The sequence below is a fragment of the Nyctereutes procyonoides genome, unplaced genomic scaffold (genome assembly GCF_905146905.1).
Source record: "Nyctereutes procyonoides isolate TBG_1078 unplaced genomic scaffold, NYPRO_anot_genome, whole genome shotgun sequence".
NCBI classification, from domain to species: domain Eukaryota; kingdom Metazoa; phylum Chordata; class Mammalia; order Carnivora; family Canidae; genus Nyctereutes; species Nyctereutes procyonoides.
Window position 1 is genome coordinate 3,380,462 of NW_026575129.1, and position 25,898 is coordinate 3,406,359.

The 25,898-nt window shown below is 44.6% G+C and overlaps 1 pseudogene; it reads right to left on the reverse strand.

Moving 5' to 3' along the window:
* Positions 1-6,326: 6,326 nt before the first annotated feature.
* Positions 6,327-8,324, reverse strand: LOC129521011 (copine-1-like; annotated as a pseudogene).
* Between the last annotated feature and the right edge of the window lie 17,574 nt (positions 8,325-25,898).

A 25,898-nucleotide genomic window follows, 5' to 3' on the forward strand; every position in this document is an offset into this window, starting at 1 on the left:
TGCTGAGAATAAGAAAAAAATGGTCTTAACTTTAACAATGATGTCAAGAATGACACTCAGAAGGATATAATAAAATATTTTCTATGTAAGCCTCTGAATAATGCAGTCCTTTTCTTTTTCTTTTCTTTTTTTTTTTTAATTTGAGAGAGAGAGAGGGCATGAGCAGGGTGGGGAGAGGAAGGGAGAAGCAGACTCCTCACTGAGCAGGGAGTCCAATGTGGGCCTTAACCCCGGGACCCCAGGATCATGATCTGAGCCAAAGGCAGATGCCTAACTGACTGAGCCACCCAGGTACCCCTGATGCAGTTTTTTTTTCTTGAGATTAGTGTAAACTGGGCCCATAGGGGCTGCACCTTAGCCCTACAATTACCTCTATCTATGATGCATGTGCTAGACTATGAGCACCGTGACAGCAGGTGCACTCTTTCCACTGTTTCTGTGATTGTCATCACTGCACCCCCAGGATCAAGCACAATACCTGGCCTGCAATAAGCCTTCACTGAGCTTTTTTTTTTTTTTTTTTAATTTATTTTTTATTGGTGTTCAATTTACCAACATACAGAATAACCCCCAGTGCCCGTCACCCATTCACTCCCACGCCCCACCCTCCTCCCCTTCCACCACCCCTAGTTCATTTCCCAGAGTTAGGAGTCTTCCATGTTCTGTCTCCCTTTCTGATATTTCCCACACATTTCCTCTCCCTTCCCTTATATTCCCTTTCACTATTATTTACATTCCCCAAATGAATGAGAACATATAATGTTTGTCCTTCTCCAATTGACTTACTTCACTCAGCATAATACCTTCCAGTTCCATCCACGTTGAAGCAAATGGTGGGTATTTGTCGTTTCTAATGGCTGAGTAATATTCCATTGTATACATAAACCACATCTTCTTTATCCATTCATCTTTCCATGGACACCGAGGCTCCTTCCACAGTTTGGCTATTGTGGACATGGCTGCTAGAAACATCGGGGTGCAGGTGTCCCGGCGTTTCATTGCATCTGAATCTTTGGGGTAAATCCCCAACAGTGCAATTACTGGGCCGTAGGGCAGGTCTATATTTAACTCTTTGAGGAACCTCCACACAGTTTCCCAGAGTGGCTGCACCAGTTCACATTCCCACCAACAGTGTAAGAGGGTTCCCTTTTCTCCGCATCCTCTCCAACATTTGTTGTTTCCTGCCTTGTTAATTTTCCCCATTCTCACTGGTGTGAGGTGGCATCTCATTGTGGTTTTGATTTGTATTTCCCTGATGGCAAGTGATGCAGAGCATTTTCTCATGTGCATGTTGGCCATGTCTATGTCTTCCTCTGTGAGATTTCTCTTCATGTCTTTTGCCCATTTCATGATTGGATTGTTTGTTTCTTTGCTGTTGAGTTTAATAAGTTCTTTATAGATTTTGGAAACTAGCCCTTTATCTGGTATGTCATTTGCAAATATCTTCTCCCATTCTGTAGGTTGTCTTTGAGTTTTGTTGACTGTATCCTTTGCTGTGCAAAAGCTTCTTATCTTGATGAAGTCCCAATAGTTCATTTTTGCTTTTGTTTCTTTTGCCTTCGTGGATGTATCTTGCAAGAAGTTACTGTGGCCAAGTTCAAAACTTCACTGAGCTTTTGATTAAAGAAAGGATGGATAGATTTGATTACCAAGTCCTAAGAGTATTGCATACCTTATTTTTAATTTATGAAAGTAAAGAAATAGCCAAAAAGAAAACTACCAATCTCCCCACATAATATACAGTTTGGCAAATAAAGAACCTTGGATCATAGTGAAGAGCTGCAAGGAGGCAATCACTGGAAACTGTGTAGACTTGGAAAAGGACCAGAAATGTCTAGGCAGATCCTAAGTTCAGCCTGTATAAGATTAGAGCCATAAATTGAGTATGTTTATCATTCAAATGAACAACAAATGGGAACATGAGATAAGCTGACATTCAAGCTCACTAAACTTTGTGTTCACAGAATGAACACTTTGCAAATGGCCCCAAGGTTACAATTCTTTTAAATTTTTCACATTAGTCTTCTAAGATGTGGTGGGCCTGAAATACCACAATGGTGTGATGATTGTGCCAAAAAGCAAGCAACGTAAATACTCAGGAAAGGAGAACAGTACCTTTTTTTCTCCCTGGTTGCAGGTTTCAAAGGACCAGCCATTTTTAAAAATGTAAAAACTTGGAAAGGAAGCTTTCTAAAAAGCAAGGAAGAAGTTGGTAGAAAGAAAAGCGAAAGTGGAAAATTATGTAATGCTTGGAAAAAGAAGGAAAAAGGGTCAAGGACAAGCAAAGGAAAAGAAAGAAAGTAAAAGTACAACTTGGGATTCTGGGACCTTACAGGTATAAGGGGAGGACCTCTGAAGCTCTACCTGCCAAAATACTGAAAACATAACCACACGGTGGATCATGGTCCACATGAGTGATGAGTAAATTCTTACTTCTTTCAACCTCAGGCTCTTAACTTTAGTAATTAAAGCAATTATCCATCAAACTGGTTATCAAACAGATTCTGAGAGAATTAGCATCTCATTTTCCAGCCTCTGGTTATTCTATAAGAAGATGAATTCTGGAAACACCTTTGGGATTAAGTCCTTTCAAATGCACACAGAGCAAAGGATCTTGGTATAAAGACAGAGCAAAGTCCTGTGGTACTGTCTTCTAGGTGTAATCACTTAGAACAGGTCTCAGGAAAATATTCAAAGTGGTGAGGTTTCTATGTACCTCTTTGAGACTTCCCTCCCACCTCCTGGCAAGTTATAATGATTTCTATTTGCATAGTGCTTTACAGTTCAGTAACATTTTGATATAAATTATCTCATCTCATGCTCACAGATACCCTGAGAAAGGCATCATTACCATTGCCATGCCTATTTTAGAAGTGAGGGTACTGGGGCTCGTTCAGTTACTATTTATAGACTAATGACTGTGTGTTGGGTCCAATGGAGACAAAATGATGATCCTTCAAGATGGCCAGCAGAGAACACTAACCACCTGCAAGATTTGACAACACAGCCCAAGACTATCAGAGCACGTAGAAGGGCCAGGATCCAAAAATGGAAAAGCTTTCTGCAAGAGGTATTACTTAATTTTTATAGAAGCAGGTTAGTAAGGTAACAAGAGCCACAGGAAGAGCATTCTAGGCCCCAACCCATTCTTATTTAACCTCTTAAAGAGGAAATCTGTCAAATCAAATAAACTTCCGACCTTATAACAATGGAGGTACTTGAAACAGGCAATGTGTGGAGTAGTTTAGGCTCAGAGGTATCATCCTCTAATCCTTAGATGGAGTGTACCCCCTTCTAGGAAGCCATACCAGCCTACTGCAGCCTCTTTCCCACAGACAGACATGGAGTAACTCTCCTGGACTCTTCTCCTTAATACGAAAATGAAAATACACATATAGATCACATATACCAGGTGGAGGGTGGACCTTCTGGAAGTGACCACCAGGAAAATGATGTTAGAGCTTTTCAATTACAAAATATAGTCTAATAAATTCAGGCACCATAGAGTAATGATTGATTGTTTGTGGTCAGAGGTTCAAGCCAGAACAACTTTTCCTGCTTCTTCACTCTCCTTGGAAAAGAAGAGGTTGCATCTGAGTCCTCCGTACGGCCCCCAAACAGGGGCCCAAAGGTAGCTAACACCACAAGGCAGCAAACAAATCCGCAGCATTTTGTTCCGAGAGACTAGTCCAGCACCTCCGGGGACGTCAGGCATCACCACCACCGCACACCTTTGATTTTTCTCTCAGTAGGACACAATAGAAAATCTAAATTATTCTGAGGAAGAATAAAACATCACTTTTGGTCAAGCTGGTCCTCCTTTTAAAAAACATCTGGGATAGCAAAATGGGTGAGATAAGTGTAAAATAATTTTAAAAGATGCCATTCCTAGAAATAGTACAGAACTGCTTCCTTATGTGGTCTGCGTGGTGGCCAGGGGTCTGCAGGCCGTCCTGGATCCAGGCCTAGGAAGTGACTCAGATGTGGCCAAGCAGCCACGTTGTTAGTGAAATCCTGGGGCTGGACTGGGGAATGGCACCTATTTGATGATGATATAAATTCTGGTCTTGTGCACATATTGTTTTGCAAAATCCAGGCATGAGATCATTTGGCCTGAATGTTTTCTCTGAGGGTTTCTCACAGACAAACACAGTTATCTGAATTGAGTTAGGCCAGGGGAAAGGCATTTTGGGGATTATCTGATTGTGCATGTGGAGATTTAAACATTTCTCAGTTGGGCCCCAAACCAAAGGTTTATTTGTTTTCAAGAGGGCCCACAGAGGAGGAGTCCACAGATTTCTAATCATACAATCTTTTCCTTCTACTTTATGGAGAGGAACTAAAACGCTCTCTCCAAATCATGGAGCAGAAGGCGGAACAGCCACCACTATTCCTCCAGGCAGCATGTATTTGATTAGATCGGTGAGTATTTCTGTTTGGTTTTTGTTTTAGACTTTTCAGAAGAAGCGCCTCTAAGACTGCTCACAGCTCTAAGCAGGATTTACTATCACAAATGAGTGGTCATAAAAACCTGAGTTTTAGATGATTGGCACTGCATCTTTCCAGAAGACAAAGGTCTGACCGATTGCATCACATAGTCCCAGTGTTTCTGACCACTTGCATCAGAATCATTTGCAGGGAAACCAGTTAAATAGAAGATTCCTGTGGTCCTGTCCAGAGATCCTCACCCATCAGGTCTGGGTCACGCCCCAGGAATCTGCAGAGGTCCCTGGTGTCCTGGTACACTTGCAATCACAGAACTTCCAAGTGCTAGATAAAGTGGCCATTCTCTCTCTCCCGTGTCCTTTGCTTGATTTTTGCTCCAAAGAATATTTTAGTATAATATAAAATATTTGTAAAATAAAAAATTTTAAGTAGAGCTTTCTGAGACTAAAATGTTAGCACTCATCAGAAAGGTAGGGGATGTTTGGCCCATTAATAGTCGGAAATACCCCAAAGCAAGAAAGAACCTGAAATCTAGTTGGTTATCAGTTTCTTGAATAGAAAGAGAGAGAAGCACACGTTCCCTAAAGGGAGACCTACAGAGTAGAGGGGAGAGCAGTGTCCAACCAAGGGGAGGCTTGTGACGGCAACCACATAGGGTAGGTTTTACCTTTTCCTTCATCTGCAAAATGTTCAGAATTAACATCTATAATGAAGAGTCTTGCTTATGAGGGAGGACAGACTCAGACTTGGAAATTGGGTATTCTTTTTTATTTTTCTTAAGATTTTTTATTTATTTATTCATTTGAGAGAGAGAGAAAGCCAGCAAGAGCAGAGCAGGGGAGAGGTTCAGAGGGAGAAGGAGAAGTAGACTCCCAGCTGAGGGTAGAGCCTGACGTGGGGCTCCATCCCAAGACCCTGGGATTATGACCTGAATGGAAGAGAGATGCTTAACTGACTGAACCACCCAGGTGTCCCAGAAATTAGGCATTCTTAAAGATGAAGATAGGAGTAAATTTTTATGAAATTCTGAAAATATAGGTGTGGAAAAAAATGTACACTCCAAACTCAGAACTCTACAAATGGGGAATACCCACTGAAGTTTGAAAATGTTTTAAGTGTATATAAAAGCAACAACAAATAATACAAATGGTGGTAAACTTAAGGCACTTATTATCTCAAGAGCTACTTCAGGTTAGAACTATTTACAGTTCTTATATAAAACATAAACTTAAATATTAGGAAATGTAGAGATTAAAGACCTTCATCAGGTTACTAAGGAAATTAGTGATATTTCAGATGCATGTCCCAAATTTTGAGGTTGATTTTCTTGGACAGCTGTTGAGGTATTCCTGCCATTTTCCTTGTGATCATAGATGAAAATATGATATTACCAGGGTTTTTATGTCCTTAGTTCTTTGGGGAGATTCATCTGTTATCTGGCAGCAGCCATATAGCAGGACCTCAACCTCAATTCTATTTCTCCTGCTTACTAGCTGGGAAATGTTGGGCAAGTTATTTTACTTCTCTGGTCTCGTCATCTGTTAAATTAAATATGAGTATATGTAATACCTTTCACAGAATTATCATGAGAATGAACTATGGTCCTGTTGGTGAGTGTGACAGCCCAGAAGTAGATGGGAGCTCAGCGAAAGCTTTTGACCCACGGCGTTTCAGGCTGGGTTCTGAGTAAGCCCTGTGTTCTGTATGTCTGGCCACACAGAACACTTTCAGCTTACACAGGAAATACCGGCATATCCATACTAAAAATGTATGGAAAAAATAATGTATAAACCCATTTCCCCATTAGCAAATTCAAAACACAATTCATTGAGTTCTGAGATTTATTTATTTATTTATTTACTCTTCATTGATCTTTATTAAATGAAGGACTCCAGGGCAAGCAGGAGGGAATCAAGAGCGGCAACAGCAGGAGCAAATATAAAAGTATAAAATGTAAAGTGCAGCACTGGAGAATGTGTGCAGGATTGAACCACGCTCACGGGAACCTTTGGGACACAAGGCTAAGGACTAGCCATAGCCTACACTCTAACGGAACCTAGACCTGAGGGGCCTGTGCAGGGCTCTTTGCTGGGGGTGGAAGTGGTTTGAATGGGGCCCAACCTTGGGCCTTGAAGTAGGAGACCAGCTGTGTGGGAACTTCTGCAAGCACAGTCTGTGCCAGTGTCTCCCAAGGGGCATTTTGGAAACAGCGGTAGGGCATAAACTGCACTAAGTCACAGGCAGCTGCCTCCCCAGAGCGTGTCTGCAGGGGTCCACGGTCAGCATCTAGTTGCTCCATGGCATAGAAGTCAGCACCACCCACACCCACGATGATCACTGACATGGGCAGGTGGGAGGCACGCACCACAGCCTCACGTGTAGCCTCCACATCTGTCACAGTACCATCAGTCAGCAGCAACAGCACGAAGTATTGCGAGGCTGTCCTCTGATGTGTAGCCTGGGTTGCCAACCTGGCCATGTGGATGATAATGGGTGCGAAGTTGGTGGGGCCATAGAGGCGAACTTGGGGCAGGGCTTGGCATAAGCATCTACAATGCCCCGGATGCCTTTGCAGTAGGGGTTACTGGGGTTGAAGTTCAAGGCAAATTCATGGGAGACCTGCCAATCAGGAGGTACCTAGGCCCCAAATCCAAATGCTGGGAACAGCTTCTCCGAGTCATAGTCCTGGATCACGCTGCCCACACTCCACAGTGCTATCAGGTATTCATTGACCCCTGTTGGGCTCAGGTAGTGCAGAGAGTCTGGGGAGGAAGGGTCTCCATTAGAGCCTGTGAAGTCCATGCCTACGGTGAAGTTGATTTGACAGCCTCCCATCACATAGTCCAGGAATGGATATTGTGTTTCTACCTGGCAAATCTTGACACGAACAGCCCCAGAGTTCTTGTAGCTTTTCTTTTTCTGCTGTTTCTCAGGGTGGATGCATTCAAACTCAGCCGGGACTGCTTGCAGTTGGGCCAAGCTGGTGTAGAAGGTACCAATGAGATCGTGTGAACCATCACTGTCATAATCGGAGCATCGCACCTGGATGGGTGTGCTGGGGTCTCCCCCACAGAAATGCTGAAGGGGAACAGAGAAATGCTTCCATGTAGGGTTCAAGTTGTTCTTGATTACCTCAGATCTGTAGGCCAGGTGCCATTTCCCATCACCCTGATGGAAGAACTCCAAGAATGGATCTGATTTCCCCAGGAAGTTCTTCTTATCTAGATTTCTGGCCTCCACCTCCATGGTCACTACATGACTATCCTTCAACTCTTGAGCAGATACTGTGATGGTCCCCCGCCTAGCAGGTTTTCCAGGCTTCAGCATCAAGGGTAGAGTTATTATGTGGTTGGACACAATCTGTCCTAGGGAACACTCAGCCCCTCCTAGGAAGTCATCATCCCCCAGCTCAGGTGTCTTGTTGTCTATGTCATAGATGCCAAATAGCTTCTGGACTGTTTCAAAGTGGTACTCAAGCTGCAGAGTCTTGGAGAACTCAGGGCTTGAGCAGTTCCGCACTTGCTCAGTTCAGCCAAGCTCAGCCCAGCTGCCCACTCCCACATCCTGTAAAAGGACACAGAGTGGGTCAGACTTGGAGGCGATGTCCTTGTCAATGAGGTGGTCACGGGAAATGGATAGATGAACCAAGGTCACACAGTGGGCCATCTCTTTCGCTGCTTCACAAAATGGCTGACAGCCTGCTCAGAAGCTCTGCATTCCCGAGTTCTGAGTTTTAAAAACAGTTTAGTATAACTGCTCCGACTTTATTTAGTAGACATTTAGTGACTTATTAAATGAGAAATACTAAGGGCATAGATTTGAGAATCCACATCAACTAGACAAGTCTGAGAGTCGAAGTTTTCCTCCTCTATCTTCTCTTCCTGTGGATAGTGGAGGTGGAATTGGACTTCTTCCATAAGGTAGGACCAAACTCCAGAAGTCCAGGTCTTAGAAAGAGACATGACTTACAAGCTTAGGCTGAGTGCCTGGCAGTGCTTATGCCATGGAAGGCATAATTCATTCTTTTCCATTCTGAATACATTCTTTTCCATTCTGAATCCCTTTGTTCCAAATGCAACATTGTGCTTTATATTCTATTCCCCCACATGGTTCCAGTAGAGAACTAAATAATTTATTTATATTTCTATTAAAATTTTTCTGGTGCTGTCAAAAATGCCATGGTGCAAATGGCTTTTTTTCATTTGATTAATAGGATTTCCAAAAGGATTCCAAGTGACATATTCAAACTCAAGTGTTTACCCAACTAAGCGACTGGACACCGATGTCTGTGTGCATACAGAGACTATTCTCCTTAGCTACCGAAATACTGGGGAGCTTTTGAGGTAATGGCAACATTTGGCATCTCGATAGTTATGGTGGTTATGTGAGTTTATACATTTGCCAAAACTCATCCAACATTCTACTTGAAAAGGGTGGTTTTATTGTGTGTAAATTACACATCAGTTACTCTTACTTAAACACAAATTGAGCATTAAAAATAGGCCCCGCTCTACCCCTGCTGCTTTCCAAAATTATTTGATTATGGGCTGTTATCACAGCAGGGTTACAGTGAGGCCATCATGGCACTTTGTTCACTCATAAACCAGCAGTTGGCTTTCAACTCCCCTCATCTCTTCAGAAGAATACTGACAACTCTCTTAATTTCTCCTCTTCTCAAATATTCTATGCACTCCCCTCAAGGAAGAGCCAGGGCTGCCATCCAAATCCAAAGCTGTCTGCTGAAGACTACTCTTACTTGGGGGAGGTCAGTCTTTTAGTCTACGTATGCCTTCAACTGATCGGATGAGGCTCACCCATATCAAGGAGAGCAATCTGCTTTACTCAAAGTCCACTGATTTAAATACTAATTTCATCCAAAAACACCCCCACAGAAATATCCAGAACAATGTTGGACCACATATCTGAGCATCGTGGCCCAGCTAAGTTGACACATAAGTTTAACCATCACAATCTTTTTCTAGCTCTGTTTCTACCCCAAATTTTAAAGACAAGGAATAAAGTTTCAGGCAATGAACTCCTCAAAACAGTGTTTTCCAAACTTGGGTGATAATGAGAATCTCTTGGAGGCTTATAAAAACTGCATAATCTCTGCACACACACACGCACACGCACACGCGCACGCACACACACACACACACACCCCGTCACCCCACAGATTTTAATTCAGGATCTTGGTTTAAATAAACTCCCTCAGGGATAATGATCAGGAAAATTTGGGCAATGATGCTATAAAACAAACCTACTTGTAACCAAGGAGTCAGGCTACTGTGGAGTTTATAAGGGCATGTGCTCAGTGCGAATCCTGTCCCTTGAAGCTGCTTTAACAGCACACCACAAAGTCTACTTAAGAGCTCCTTCATTAAGTGATTAATCCTGCCCCAGGACGCAGCTGGGTCTCCTCCTGAAGGAACTCCATGTAACTTCAGGGACTGAGGTACTAGACGCTAGCAGATCACACAGGCCCACCTGGGCCCCTTCATGAAGGTGGATGCAGAGTCTTGGCCATTCTCTGGGCAGCAGCTTCTAAACACACACAGAAGGGATTTGGTGTTTGCCCTTTAATGAGGCTAAGCCAGTGTCCCCCAGTGCCATAAGCAGGAAAAGAAGCTGGAAAGTAGAGGGAGAAGTACACTTAATACCCTTAAGACAGATATGGATCTTCTTTTCCTTTGCTTTTTCTTTTCTTTTCTTTCTTTCTTTCTTTCTTTCTTTCTTTCTTTCTTTCTTTCTTTCTCTCTTTCTTTCTCTCTTTCTTTTTTTTTTTTTAAGAAAGCTTTAGCCTGGAGTGGAAAGGACATCAGATAAGTATCTTGAAATAGCTGAAGAGTGCTCATGTAGAAGAGAGGTTTAGCTTTTCCCTCTGTGCTCCCAAGAGAAAGAAATAACCTCAGTAGGTGAAAGCTACAGAGAAGGGGTATTGTGGGCCGGACAAAAGGTAAAATAAGTAGAAAGCATGAGGAGTGACAGCCAGATAGCTCTTCACCTGCTGGCCCTGCCACTCACCAGGTGTGGGATCTTGGGCAAGCAGTTAATCTCTCTGAGTTTTCTGAATTGCAAAATGGGAATAATAATAATACTTGAAGGGCCATGGTGAGGATTACATGAGATGTCTTGTAAAAGCTTGTCTTATAAAGCTCTTAGCAGAGAGCTGGGCCCATAACTGGGGTTAATAAGCCCTAGATGATTGAAATAAGAATAGTTCAAGCTGTGATGGGCAAAGAGGTTGCCTAAAGGAGAAGTAAATGCCCATGACCAGAGGTGTCCAAGCCTGGTCACAACTGTCCTTTCTGGGGAGTGAGGGAGGACAGGGAGTGAGGGGCTCCAAGCACTGTATGAGTGGCTGGATCAGACCACTCTTGAAGTCCTTTTCACCTTGAGCAATTTTACAGTTCATAGAAGAGGTAGAGAGCCCAGTCTTATGCTTGCAAAAAGATTGTTCTTTTGCTTTTAGTGAAAACATTTACTTTCTCCAGGCAGCCAACCCTTATGATTTGGCCTATGATTTGGTTTTTACTGAGAAGTTATGACATTACACAATGTTTGCTCCTATTCTACCCTTAATACCAAAACTTGGAATATGAATCACAAAACAAACTGATGGCAGAGTACATTCCAAAACAGCAAGGAGAACAACCGGACTGGAGTCTTGACTGCCATCTGCAATGCACAAAGTACACTGTGTTTCATCCAGGACAGTTAAGGAACAGCATTATCAAAGGGCCATGAGAGGCTGCGGTCCCTATTAAATATAGGAACTGGAACTGCAGTTTTCCCTAAATGTGCTATAAGGATGTTCACAAGAATTGGAATAAAGGGGGATCCCTGGGTGGCTCAGCAGTTTGGTGCCTGCCTTCGACCCAGGGTGTGATCCTGGAGTCCTGGGATCAAATCCCACATCAGGTTCCCTGCATGGAGCCTGCTTCTCCCTCTGCCTGTGTCTCTCCATCTCTCTCTCTCTCTCTCTCTCTCTCTCTCTCTCTCTCTCTCTCTGTCTCTCATGAATAAATAAATAAAATCTTTTAAAAAATGGGAATAAAGGTGAGAAATTTAAAACTCCCTTTCCCCTTCTTTCTCTCCCCCACCCAGCAGGCAGCTACCTCCTTCTCACACCCCCTAGTTTGGAAGTTTATTCTCTGGAAGTTTGAGCATAAGAGCGTCCTCATTCTAAGATATCAGCAGATCTTAGGAGAGGATGGGTGGGAGATGGTCTATTGAAAACAGGGAGGTTAAGTAAAAATTTGCCTACTAAATGGAGAGTTCCTCAGCCCCTTTACCTCCTGGCTTTCAAAACAAGGGTAGCCAGGATGGTAGCACATGGACAGAAGACGAGAGTCTTTTTCTTTGAAAAAAAAAACAAAGATTCCAAAAAAAGTTCTACAGATCCTGACCTTCTAGGACTCCCAATTAAAAGGCTGGCTTACCACTTGATTCTCTTAAAGCAGAGCCTATCACTTGTACATCTTTTAATATGTTCTATGTATAATATCTTGCTGTTGGATTTGTTCTTTCAACTAGGGGTCACCAGATATTTGAGGAAAACCCCCAGCTTGTAGGACAGAGAACATAACATACAAGAAAGGGGAAAAATAGAATGCGAAGGGAATCCATATAATATAGAGAGCAGACTTCTAAAAAATATTCTAATAACCTCAAAGAAATGGAAGAAGATATTGTGTCTATGAAACAAGGAATGGATATTGTAGAATAACAATCTGAGGATAGGAAAAAATGCGTTTGGAACTTCAAGCCATGATAGCTGAAGTTCAAAATTCAGTGGAAAGACTGGAAGATAATATCTCTTCCAGAGAGCAGGGCAAGCAACCGGAGAAACGGGTGAAGGAGTTACGAACGGTCCCCTCCGGGAATGGGGCTCGAAGCTGAGAGCGGAGGGTGCTGTTTTCCTTACCAAATCTTGTAAGGCAATTTGACTTCAGCTTCATGCATGTGGATTTAAAAAATAATAATAAATGAATTTACAAAAAGAAAGAAAACTCACAGGCAGGAAGTGGAAGGCCCATCAGTGGCCACTGGTTCCTAGCTGGAATCTGCAGAACTACCAAGGGAAGGGGAGCCAGAAATTGCCCTCATCCCAGGACTGCAAGCTCCCTCTGCTACGATCCTCTGATCCTGTGTGTCACAAGCTGGGAGTTTCTGATCTGTAAGTCTGTCCTCCATTTACTAATCCCCCACCCCCTGCCCCCTCAAAGTTGAAATGTCCTGACCTATTCAGGCAATAGTATTGATCCTGGCTGGAATTTACTTATGGGAAAAGAGGAAAAAAGCAAGGAATTACTATTGACCTGCTGACGAGGGAAAATCCTGGTGAAAATAAAAGGAGAGGAAATACATAAAATTCAGGGGGCTGCTTTTGTCAGAAAATATTTTCAACCTGCTGCCTGGCAGGTTATGATAAAGGACAGCAAGGCAGGCTTGGACAGAGATGAAAAAGCAGGCTGCAACTCTGGAAAACAGTGTGGAGGTTCCTCAAAGAGTTAAAAATAGACCTGCCCTACAACCCAGCAATTGCACCGCTGGGGATTTACCCCAAAGATACAGATGCAGTGAAACGAAGGGACACCTGCACAATGTTCATAGCAGCAATGTCCACAATAGCCAGACTGTGGAAGGAGCCACGATGTTCTTCGGCAGATGAATGGATAAAGAAGATGTGGTCTATATACACAATGGAATATTACTCAGCCATCAGAAAGGATGAATATCTACCATCTACATTGACGTGGATGGAATGGGAGGGTATTATGCTGCGTGAAGTAAGTCAATCGGAGAAGGACAATCATCATATGGTCTCACTCATACAGGTGAGTGAAAGGGATTATAAGAGAAGGTGGGGGGACTGAGTGGGGAAAAATTAGAGACGGAGACAAACCATAAGAGACTCCTGACTCTGAGAAACAGAGGGTAGTGGAAGGGGAGGTGGGCAGGGGGACAGGGTGACTGGGTGACGGGCACTGAGGGGGGCACTTGTTGGGATGAGCACTGGGTGTTATATGTTGGCAAATTGAATTTAAATAAAAAGTAAAAAAAAATCAAAAAAGGAAGGAAAGAAGGAAGGAAGGAAGCAAGCAAGTAAGCAGTCTGCCAAGGAAGACAAAGCAGCAGGTCAGGATAAGGAAGAAACACAGTGTTTGCTCCCTACACTGAGGAACAGACTGTCATAGGGAGATGAGGCGGATGCTTGCCCAAGATAGAGCAGGGTGACGGGAGCTAGGGCAAAGTCACAGACACGGCAGGCAGGGAGAAATGAGTGAGAGACGCCTTAGACGATGAGTCTCAGAAGAGATAATGACACAGGGAGGTGGGATACACAGGGATGATGCTGAACAATTGTTCTGATTTAGAGCTTTTTTGGAACTGCTTTGGAATTGTTCTGAAGGATGACTCAGGGAAAACCAAAGGTGGTATGAGTGCAGAAGTTAGGTTTTGTGCTGATTTTAGGAGGAAGGAAGCAATCACAGCTTTTCACTTTTTTTTCTCCTGAAAGTTTTAAATTTCATTTAGCTTTGTGAATTTAAATATAGGTTCACAGGAAGCTACAAAGATAGACTAGAGTTCCTATGTACCCTTTACCCAGTTTCTCCTAATGGTTACCTACGTCTTACATAACTGTACATTGATACAACATGTGCAGGTAGTTCCATTCCATTTCATCACATGCACAGACTTCTGAAAGGACTACCAAGATCAAGATCCAGAATATTGCATCACCACAAAGGTCTCCCTCTTGCTACCTGTTTATGGTCACACCCACCACTTCTCTTCCTCTGGCCCTGTTATTATAGTCACACTCCACCCCCATCTCCCCCACCACCCACCTCCTACTCCCCTATCCCTAATCCTTTGCAACCACTAGTATCTTCTCCAACTCTTGAATTTTGTCATTTTGAGAATGCAATATAAATAGATTTATACAATATGTAACCTTCTGTGATGGGCTTTTTTCACTTGGCATAATGCCTTTGAGGTCCATCGAAGTTTTTACTTGTATCAATAATTGAACACGGGCAGCCTGGGTGGCCCAGCAGTTTAGCGCCGCCTTCAAAGGGCCCAGGGCCTGATCCTGGAGACCCAGGATTGAGTCCCACATCGGGCTCCCTGCATGGAGCCTGCTGCTCCCTCTGCCTGTGTCTCTGCCTCTCTCTCTCTCTCATGAATAAATAAATAAATAAAATCTTTAAAAAAAATAATTGAACACAACAGTTTAGCCATTCACATAGGGACGGACAATTTCCTTGCTTCCAGTGTTTGGCTGTTACAAATAAAGTTACCATGAACATTGTGTCCAGGTTTTGTGTGCACATACGTGTTCATTTCTCTGATAGAAATTCCCAGGAGCCCAATTGCTATGTTTGTATAGTAAGAGTATGTCTAGTCTTGTAAGAAAATCCCATACTATTTTCCAGAGTCACTGTAACATTTTACTATTCCAGTATCTGTGTATGAAAGCCAATGTCTCCACATCCTCACCAGCAGTTGGTGCTGCATTATTTCTTTTTTGAAAGATCAGGAACATTCTGCTACCTTCCTTTTTTACCCTCTAAGTGAAAAGAAAAAAAAATCAGTCCTATGTATATGTCTGTATAAGCATGCATGCACACGTGTGTGTGTGTGTATAAAATCTACTTAAGTTCAAAGCACAGTGAGACAAATACCTATCAACACATTCATTGCCCAATTTAAAAACCAGAGTGTATCAAACCCAGTTCCACCCTCTGCTTCCCCCACCGAAAGAGCAATCCCACTCCTGACAGTGGAAACCAGTTCTCTGGGGGGAAAGCTCTGCTTCACAGAGCTTGTCAATATTGGGGTGTAAACACTGCCAGGTGAAAGACTTCAAGCTGCCAATCCGGGTAACTGGGCGTGAGCAGGCAAGAGATGCATGGACTCTGCTCTTGTGACAGAGTACAAGCCTATTTTAGCTCAGCTGGTCCTGAAGTCGGTATTTATCATCCTAGAAAGAACTGACCCCTGAACAATGCAGGGGGTTAGAGGCACTCACTCCCACAGAGTTGAAAACCTGCATATAACTTTCAACTCTCCTAAAACTTCACTAGGAAGAGCCTGCTGTTGCCTGGAAGCCTTACCAAGAATGTAAACAATCAACGAACACATATTTTGTGTGTGGCATGTGTTATGCACTGTATTCTAATGACAATAGTAAGTTACAGAAAAGAAAATGTTATTAAGAAAATCAAAAGAGAAAATAGGGAGAGGCTGAATAATGACCCCAAAGATACCTTAATCTTAGGAATCTGCGTTACCTTATATGACAAAGACAGCAGATGAGATTAAATTAAGGATTTTGAGTTGGAGAGATGATCTTGGATTATCCAGGTGGGCCAAAATATAATTATCAGGAAATCGCAGAGGGAGACCTGACTACAGAAGAGGAGACAGTAATGTGACCACGGAGGCAGACATTGGGTGATGTGGCCAAGGAATGTTGGCAGCCACAAGAAGCTGGAAGATGCAAGGGATGAATTCTTTCCTAGGAAGAAGCACAGCCCTGCTGATACCTCGACTTTAGCCCAGTGAAACTGGTTACAGACTTCTGGCCTGTAGAACTGGGAGAGAATTATTGTTGTTAAATAATATCACCAAATTTGTGATAATTTGTTACAACAGCCAGGAAACTGATACAGAGACACACTGTTTTGCACATATGTGCTCCTAAAACATCTATCTAAATAGTTCATTTGGCTAGATTTTATCTTTATAAAATTGCAATATTATACAGAGAGATTCTGAGAGTTCCTTTTTTTTGCTCAACATTGTTCCTAAGACTTCTTCACTTTGTTGCAAACCATAATTCATTTATTCTTACTGCTGGGCAATCTTCCGACGCGACATGTACTTACTCATTCTCAGTCGACTTTGGTGGGTCTCCTTTATCAGATTAAAGAAAACTCCCCCCCCCTCGCAGACTGAGTTTATGCCCAGATGTCTCATTTCCCATGTTCTTTCACTTCAAATATTGAGTCAGACAAAAATCGTGGAAAGGAAGCTGAAATGGATGTTGTAGGACTATGGGATTCTAGATACTCCATCAAGAGTAAATGTGGGTGAACTTCCTCAGCACTAGGGAGGGAGGGAAGCCTGGGCAAGGCGGGGGATGGGGGGGTGTGAGCAGACGGGCTCAAGTGCAGGAAGGAGAATGCACCCCCCCTCCCCTGCACCCCAACTCCAGGGATCAGTGAGGAGCAGAGGCCTCCCTGGCTGACGAAGAGGCCGACAGGACCAGAAGGCTCACCCGAGACGCGGGGACTCCACAACGTGAGGCCACCCATCACCCATCATCCATTACGATCACCCCGAAACCAAGAGTAAACGAGATTTCTGGCCTCCAGCTGGACGTAAGCCCTCTGCTTCTCCTGAATATCTGGGAAGGTGAAGGGCACGAATGATCTGAAGGAACTAAGGGTGACTCAGCCTGGGCCAAAGTGGGGGAGTGATCATGAGACCTTTTCTCCCTTTCCCGGCAAACGTCACCCTGGACAAGACCTTGCTCCACTGGACTGGCCAGTGGCTCCCAGACCTGCGCGGCCTCACCCCCGGCCTCACCCCCGTACTATTTGGCATCTGCCTCCTCACCCCTCTCTGCAGTTGTGAGCTCTGGGCTCAGCTGCCACTCAAATTATCTATCCCCTTGCCTGAGAATCACAGAACTCACCGAGGATTTCAGGGGGACACGGAAGGTGTTCTCAGTTTGCACCACAGCCCAAGCATCTGAAAACTCCGTTTTTCAAATTAATGCTCTGTCAAGTTTTCACATAGGAATTGCTGAGTCATTTCCCACGTAATTTCCACATGGCTGAGAAATGCAGGTGTGTTTCTTGTTTTTGACAGAATCCCTGTACCTTGGAGCAACACCGAGAGCTCCTGAACACTTTATATGGAGACGCGGCTCCTTACCTCTCCAGGGGCAGAGGCGCAGGGTGACCTCGGCAGGGATCCAGACGGGCAAGCAGCAAGCACCTTAGTGCCCACACAGGCTTCCTTACCCTTGCTCTCTTGGCACCACCTCAGGGGCTAGAGCATTGGCTGGGCTCATCCCCCGCCGTCATCCTTCCCACATACTTGGAGGTAACTGCCAACTGTTTAGCAATCTAGTTCTCCAGCCCGAGAATGACATTTTTTTCCTGTCCTCCTTTCCACTGTTTGTCCTTTGCCCACTCATTTCTCATGTGCTGTACTACGGAAACTGGGCAAAAATCTGGTGGATGACTTATGAGGAAGAAAGGTAAAAAGGTCAGATAGCCTTCACTATGCACCTTATCCCTGGCTCTTACCCATTAGGGATGATCTAGAATGGTCTGTATGCTCCAAGCTCCTGTTTGGGGCTCGTTTAGCAGCCTCTCTCTCCAGAGCCCAGTCAGAAATTCTACCTAGATGGAGCACATCAAGACCACATTCAGATCGCCCAAGTCTCCATCCAAAGTTCTCTTTCCATTACACCATATCCTATATTTTAGAGTTGAAGTTGAAGATGTCAGTGGTTCAGTAGGACATTCAGCAGGTCGCTCCTGGCTCTTGTTGTCACGAATCAACAGAGGATAACTCTGAAGGTCTTTGCTAACAGTTGGCGGCAGTCTCTATTTCCATTATCAAAGACTGAGCCAATAAATTCACTTAGAAGGCAATGTCGAAATCCTTTAGTAGCGGCACTCAGACTGGCTATGTCACCAAATGCTCCCAACATTTCTAGATCCATTCAAAATCAATGGTTCTCTTCGCAAAGCACAAAAGCAAACACCAGACCATCCAAAATCAATAAAAAGTGACAGACGGGGGAATAGGACTGGGTAGCACAAAGGATAAAGAAATAATAAAGCCAAAGGTTATGAGACAATTGCTTTCTAATTTGTCTTTATAAAAAAGGAAAAAGAATCACATGAAAAATTGGCAAGCTGCAGAGTGAAAATGTCAGAAACGTTTTATATTCCAAGGCTTTGCCACATACTGTCTTGCACAATGTTGGAGGAAGCAAGGTTGACATGGAGAATATTTTCACAAGTCTGAGCCAGCCAGGAAGCTGGGGGAAAATGCTCTGAAATTTGGGGAAATTACAGGCCTGCTATTTGACATTAGTTGGAGAAAAACATCAAACCTCAGAACTTATTCTGAGAACCTGAACAAGAGAAGTACTTCACGCCCTGTGTTTGGTCCAGAGGAGGGTGGATCCCTCTAGGACTTAGAAGCACTACTGGTGGAGGCTGTTAGGGAAGCCCTTGCCAAGGGGGAGGGATGAAGTGGGCTCCCCTCTCTGCAATCCATCTTCTAAGTGTGCATGGAGAACCACGAGAACGTGACTCAGGCCTGGGGCCTGGGAAGAACATCTGAGCTAGGTTGGAGAGTCAGATCTCCCCCTACACATGGGCCCAGCATCACAGTTAATTTTAAAAGAAACAAGCTTGCTCTTTAGAAAAGTGATAAGAGCTATCAAAATACAATAAGCAAAACTGTGTAGTGCTGACACACAGATAGTCGTAAGGTTCAATGAAACAGACTTGATGGTCCATAAATAGGCCCACATCCAAGCCAGGGGTAGCACTGGTCCCAAGCAGCAGGCCCTCAGCATGGGAGTTCGGAGCGTGGTGGGGCTAACCCTAGGCGTGCGGCAGCATCGCAGCCATAGACTCGCACCTGTACCGGTGCAGGTGGAAGGTAAAGGCTGGATTATGTGGCAGCTAGGACATTGGAATGGAGTGGGGGTGAAAATTACAAAAATTGGAGAGCTGGTCTGATTTTAACTCTCCGGAAGCCATGAAAAAACAAACCCTGCTGTAAACTGAAGGTGTGATATGAAATCTAGAAGGCCTCCAGCAGTTACAGAGTAAGTAGAACGTGCTCAAAATTGGTCCCGGGATCTAATCATCACAGTGGCAAAGCGGCAAAGGCAATTACCTCATGGTTTCAATGAATTTCTTATGTCAGAGTCAGGGTAGAGAGCAGCTGGGTGGCTCAGTGATTGATCGTGATCCTGGGGTCCTGGAATCGAGTCCCGCCCCGGGCTCCCCACAGGGAGCCTGCTTCTCTCTCTGCCTATGTCTCTATCTCTCTCTCTCTGCGTCTCTCATGAATAAATAAATAAAATCTTTTAAAAAAAATCAAGGTAGAAAAAGGGTAAAATCCTGAGATGTGGTTGGGATGCTTGGATGGATGAGCCTGAAGAGTATGAATTTTCCTGCTCCCCCGAACTCTCTCCCCTGCTAACGGCGAGCAGACTGCCCTTGCCCAGATGCAGTACTGAAGCCCCACTTGGTATCTGTCTTCTTGAAAAGATATTCTGACTCCTTTTAGTGTCTCAGCAGTCTGAGTAGAAAACACAGCTCCTTCTCCAGGAATAAAAATTGTCCACGTGAAAGATACCTTGAGTTCCAGGAAAAGCCAAAGGTCACATGAGGGTGTGGAACCAGGTAGGGGAGAAGGTGGGTTTGGTAGCAAGGGCAGACAGTAAGGCGGGGAAGTGGCCGGTTTACTGATCCGGGGGCCTCTCCCCTGGTTTGAATATTAGGGAAAGGAGACCCAGGAATGATCCTAATATATTGTTGGAACTGCTCCTTGAAGTTTGGACCAAACAATGGCCACGGGAAATGAGGTGGAAATGCTGGAATTGCCTTAGCATTGTCTTGATGAAGAGGTCGGAAAGCTTAGGTCTGTGGGAATGCGCGAAGAGATTTATTGTGCAGGACCATAGGAGCTACCAACATCCTATATTCCTCAGGAGGGCAGAGGAAATGTTCCCTTCGCCACGGCAATGAGGGTTACCTACGGGTGAAGGAGGCACTGCCGTCCTAGAGAAGTTTGGCGGTGCTTGTCTTTGGTAGGGACCAGATACCGTCATGGAAACAGGCTCACTAGTATCACTACGGGAAACTAGTGGAAACTACGGGATTCTGAAATGCCAGAGACTGGTTAGACTGCAGTGAGCAGCAAGGCCAGGGCAGCAAACCAGGGTGTTCTGACCAACAGAGAGGGATCCTTGGCGATGGCTAATGGATCACGGTGTTCCCAGGAGCAAGACACATGGATGGCCTGCTGGGATACTAGTTAACTTGTCAAAAATCACGAAGGCTCTGGAGCTTTGCCCTAACAGCAAACTAGCAAGGGGGTCTGCCATAGTTTCACGGACGCTGGCGGATACATGAGACTCCTGAGTCAGAGACAAGCATTTTATTGTTCATAGTAGAACAAGCAGCGTGAGCTTCCTATCCACACTGGTGTTCCTTGCCCCCACACCCCCCGGGGCCACAGGTGACTGTCATACGCCCACAAAACAGCTTTGTGTCACAATTGAGAAAGCCTGAGTATGGGGAGCTTGAATTTTTTATAATGGGAATAAGCAAATGGGCTTGACTTTTGCTCTGGAGGGAGACATCTCCCCCCTGCTGTCTGCTCCATAGGGAGCCCCTCTCTCTATCTTCCAAGGCTATTTGCTGTACAAACATACTGGAAGGTATGATTAGGAGCAAATGGCTGTTAGTGCCTCTGCTCGTAAGACATGGAAAAAAAAAAAGATATCCATGGAGAATCATCTCCCAACCCCTGCCTAAAAATAAAAAACAAACAAAGAAAAAACAACTTTGTGACAAATGCTTTTTGGTATAAACACTCAAATAAAGAGCTCTTTCTCTAGATCATTCATGGGGACAAAGATTTGACTTTGCAGGTTGTAACTCGTCAGTCTTGTTGGGATTGTTATCGTGGAAGTTCTCCCCGTCCGTGGAGTTAGTCTCGTCCAGCTGAGACCAGGAAGAGGGTGGTATTTGCAACAGTCCCTGTCCCAGCATCCTCCCACTAAAGAGGCCACCTGTTTCCCTACCCCTAGAGTCTGGGCTTGGCCATGAGACTTGCTTTGCCCAGTAGGACATTAGCAATATTGTGCAGAGGATAGAAGAGCTCACATGATTCCAGTCCCTCCCTGGTGTTCCTCCACCGTGGCACGAGCACACGTGTGGGCTGGCCTGCCAAGTCAGCACCCAGCCACAGCCAGCCGACTCCCCCACATGCAAAGCACCCCAGCCGAGCTGCCTAGCTGGCCCCTCCCCGCCCCCAGACACACCAGCCCACCACCTGGTCCCTGTTAGAGGGCACTGAGGTCTCGTGGTTGTTTATTATGCAGGATGACTGTGCTCAGAGCTTGGTGGTACCATGAGGCAGACATGTAAGAATGACCATGGCTTTCCTGGGAAAAGATGCGATTACCTGGAGGAGTCTATTGGTCTTCTCTTTTCTACAATTGCACAGTTGGAACCCGGATAGAAGGAAGTGGATCTAACAATAATACGATCACACACGTGTCCACGCAGAGAGGACCAGGTGAGGCCAGAGCCGCATCTCCCCTACTCCCTGAGGGTTGACTCTACTAACAGGAGGGGGGTGGGTGATGTGGAGCCCAGAGGACAGGAAACCGGGGAGCAAGACGTCCCCAGGCTTACTCGGGCCATGCTAGGGAGGGAGAACCTGGCCTGAGGGTGGGCATTTTGGGGGTCACCGGCTTCCCCACACCTGGCTGGTGTCCCTCAGGGGGCTGATCCTGAACTCATGGCTTCCTTCCCTCCTGCATGGGGAAAAAGCACACTCTTCTTGGATTTGCTGCTTCTGACCTTGTGGGTGAGCACCTCACCTGCTCCTCCCTATCCCAGCAACACCCGGGGGGCCCGTGGCAGGGGCCCTGCTGAGTCTGCTCTTCCCAAGGCCTCTCTGCCGAGACTCCAAGCCGTCAGGGAGCTCCACACACCTGACCCTGCCTCCCCCTGCTCGCAGGCACACGTTTGCTGGTATTTTGAGTAACAATTATTCCACAGGGACAGTTTTGGAGGTGGAGCATCTGATCAGGGTGGGCCTGGAACCCTGGCCAGGGCAGAAAACCAAGCCCCTACAGAGCTGCTCCGACCTGTGACTAGTGTTACCTGCAGCACAGATCAGAACCCCCTCTAGATCCTGTCGGACACTGGCGGCATTTGGGGGAAGTTCAGATCTTCTGCAAATTCTTTTTTTTAAGATTTTATTTGTTTTATTTATTTATTCATGAGAGACACATAGAGAGAGGCAGAGACACAGGCTGAGGGAGAAGCAGGCTCCATGCAGGCAGCCCGACATGGGACTCGATCATGACCTGAGCCAAAGGCAGGCGCTCAGCTGCTGAGCCCCCAGGCGCCCCTCTTCTGTAAATCCTATTAGTATGGCCCAGAGCTGAAGACAGCGGTCTGTCCGGTCACCAGCACTACAGGCACTCACCCTTTGGTTTTATATCCACTCAGCCTGGGACCTAGAAGATGGTACCTGTTCCTTTACTAACACCAAGACATCTTTTGGTTCATGGCAGTCCTGCTGGGACCCTGATGTTTGCACAGACTTTTCCACTGGCAGCACCAAACCTATTGCCAGCCGTGGCTGGGCACTTTCTGACTGTTTCTGGCACAACTCTGGCAGCGAAGTAGACACTTGCTTTTAAATCCCATCGTGGTTCCCCTGGGGTCCCACTCAGAGCCCTTGGCAAAGCTCAGGAGCTGCCTATACTGTCCAGAGTTCAGCTGGGTCTTGGCCTGCGTATAAACAGGAAATCTTAAGGTTCCAAGGGGCACCTTCTTCAAGCAATAAAGGTTCTTTACAAGCCCCGCAGTAAAAGACACTGAACCAGAAAAGTAAACTCACACAGAGGGGTGACTGCATTCATGGACTTGACCAGTACTAACCCTCTAACTGTAATGATTTGCACAGATGACCTTCCAAAGAAAAATAAAAGTAAAAAAGTAAAAGCAGGCCTTCCAAAGTGGTGCAGAGCATCAGAATTTGGGAGGTGTCGATCCCCAAGTAGGAAGCTCTGAGTAATTATTAAAAGGGACGCTGGGTGGCTCAGAGGTTGAGCGTCTGCCTTTGGCCCAGGGTATGATCCTGGGGTCCCAGGATCGAGTCCCACGTTGGGCTCCCTGCAGAGAGCCTGCTTCTCCCTCTGCCTGTGTCTCTGCCTCTCTATGTCTTTAATGAATGAATAAATAAGATCTTTATAAATGAATGAATGAATGAGTGAATGAATGAATAAATAAACAGAATGAAAGAAAGGAATCTCACGACCACTCTAGGAAGAAGAGTTGAAGGAGACTAAAATTCAGAAGGAAAGGGGAACAATAGAAAAGAAAGGCAAACCAAACAAAATGAAAAATAAGTTCACCTCTTACAGGGGAGCCCAATCTTGGAACCCTCCGGAAGGCCAGAAGGCCAGCCGGGTATTGTTAGCAGGTGACTTCCCTGTGGTAACACCCAGCAAACAGCTGAGGGGGTGGGCTGGGAGGTGCAGAAGGTAAACAGGATGCTGGAGCGAACTGGAAATCAGCATCACATTATAGGAAGTGCTCTGACTCCTGTGGAAGGTGTAGATGAAAATCTCGCTTAAGCTCGCTGCTTTATTAGCTTGAAAAAAGCTGATGCATTTTTCAGCCTTTCTCCCATGTAGAGAATTCATAAAATGCCCCTTTAAAAAAGTCACATGCATCACACACCTGTAAATGAACCATAAAAAAGGAAAAAAAATACCGGAGTGGAAACAAATATCATTATGATTTTGAAATACGGAATTGCATTCTCTCTAACGCCAGACTTTCGATTTGATAATAAATTTAAGACTCGGAGGAAAAATATTCATAATAACAATGGTTGCCCTTACTTTTTCTTTTTTTTTTCTTTTTTAAAGATTTTATTTATTCATTCATAAGAGACATAGACAGAGAAAGAGGCAGAGACACAGGCACAGGGAGAAGCAGGCTCCTGATGCCATGACCCCAGGATCATGGCCTGAGGTGAAGGCAGATGCTCAACCACTGAGCCGCCTGGGGGCCACCTGCTCTTACTTTTTCATACACTTTGGAGGGAGGACCAATTGGAAAATAAACTAAGAGCAGCAAGAGCTCTTACCTGGCATTTATTACATGCTAAGCGCCATCTCAATGGTTTACGTGTATTAACGCCTTCAATCCTAACAGCAATTGCATGAGCTAGCTACTATTATAATTTCCTCTTTATAGATGCAGAAAGCCAAAGCACAGAGAGAGGAAGTGAGCCGCTCAAGGTGACACAAGTAGTAAGTAGTAAAGCTGAGATTTGAACCCAGATGGTCTGGTGTGAGAGTCTGAGCTCCTGAACTGCACTGCTAGCAAGAATACTCTCGAAACACAGTTGTGTCTAACAGGAGACAATGGACCAACTTCAAATGAATGCTGGAGTGAACTACTAGATCACAAGCAAGACTACAACATAGGGTCCATTTGAAGTTGATTTTAGCGGATCCCAAGCCTTTTATCTTAAAGCCTAAAGAGTCAACCTTTCTCAGCTTAGTTTTCCCTAAACTTCTCTTCCTTCTGAGGCTAGAAGACTCCATAGCGGATACTTCCTTCTAGAAATGAGGGTCGCCTCAATATGTCACGCCTAAATCAGTTTCTTGAGCAACTGTGAGGGACAGAAGAGTAAATAGGAGTTTGGAAAAGAAACAAAACTAGATCATAATATCCTAAGTGTCGGACAATCATTTTTATTCCTTTCAATCTTCCCCTTCTCCACCTTGATTTTGAAAGATTTATTTTAGTTCCATTAAAGAACAATTTCCAGACTACAAATGGTCAATGAGCTGCCAAGGAGTCCAGTTGGCTCCTACCCCTGTTTCGTGGAACCCCTCGGTATGTCGGGCCTGCAAGGAGACCTGTGCTATCCCAGGGCCCATCCGAAAAAATGCATTTTGCCAAGTGAGCCAGTCTTAAAACCGGTTTACTGTGAACATTTTCACCCTGTAATCTTAAACCCAGCAATGAAATTTTAAAAACCCAGTGTGTTTGTATGATTTCCACCAAGTTAGAAACAAAATCTGATGACTGCTCAGCCCACAGATTTAAGAAATTTATAGTCTTGAAAACATTCACATGCTTACTGAAAATTTTATCCCATGCATTAAATAATCACTGGTCACAAACTATAATTCAGAGTTTTTATGTCCCTAAGTCCTCTAACTACAACCTAAGTTCTCTGGATGGTAATTTTGATGTGTGTGGATGTCTTTGATCAGTTTTGTAAATCTACCATCTGAAAAGCAATTTTAGTTGATGTGATTAGGCATTAAGAAGCAATGTTTAACTGCTCTAGAAATTTTGTCCTAATGCCTTTGTCTCAGACTTCTCTGAGAGATACTTTGCAATTGTTCAGGGGGCATGGATTTCTATTGGTGGTTACTTTTATTTTTTCAAGCTATACAGACGCTAATGAAGATTTGCTGGTTGCCTTTTTAAAGAAAATCTTTAAGGCATTTTAAAGTGTCTTTATAGGCTGGGTGCCAGATGCTTTCTTTCAAAAATGTGGAGAGAGAGAGGAGGCCAATGCCAACAAGTAACAGAGGAACAATTCTATAAAGCATATATGCTAATATT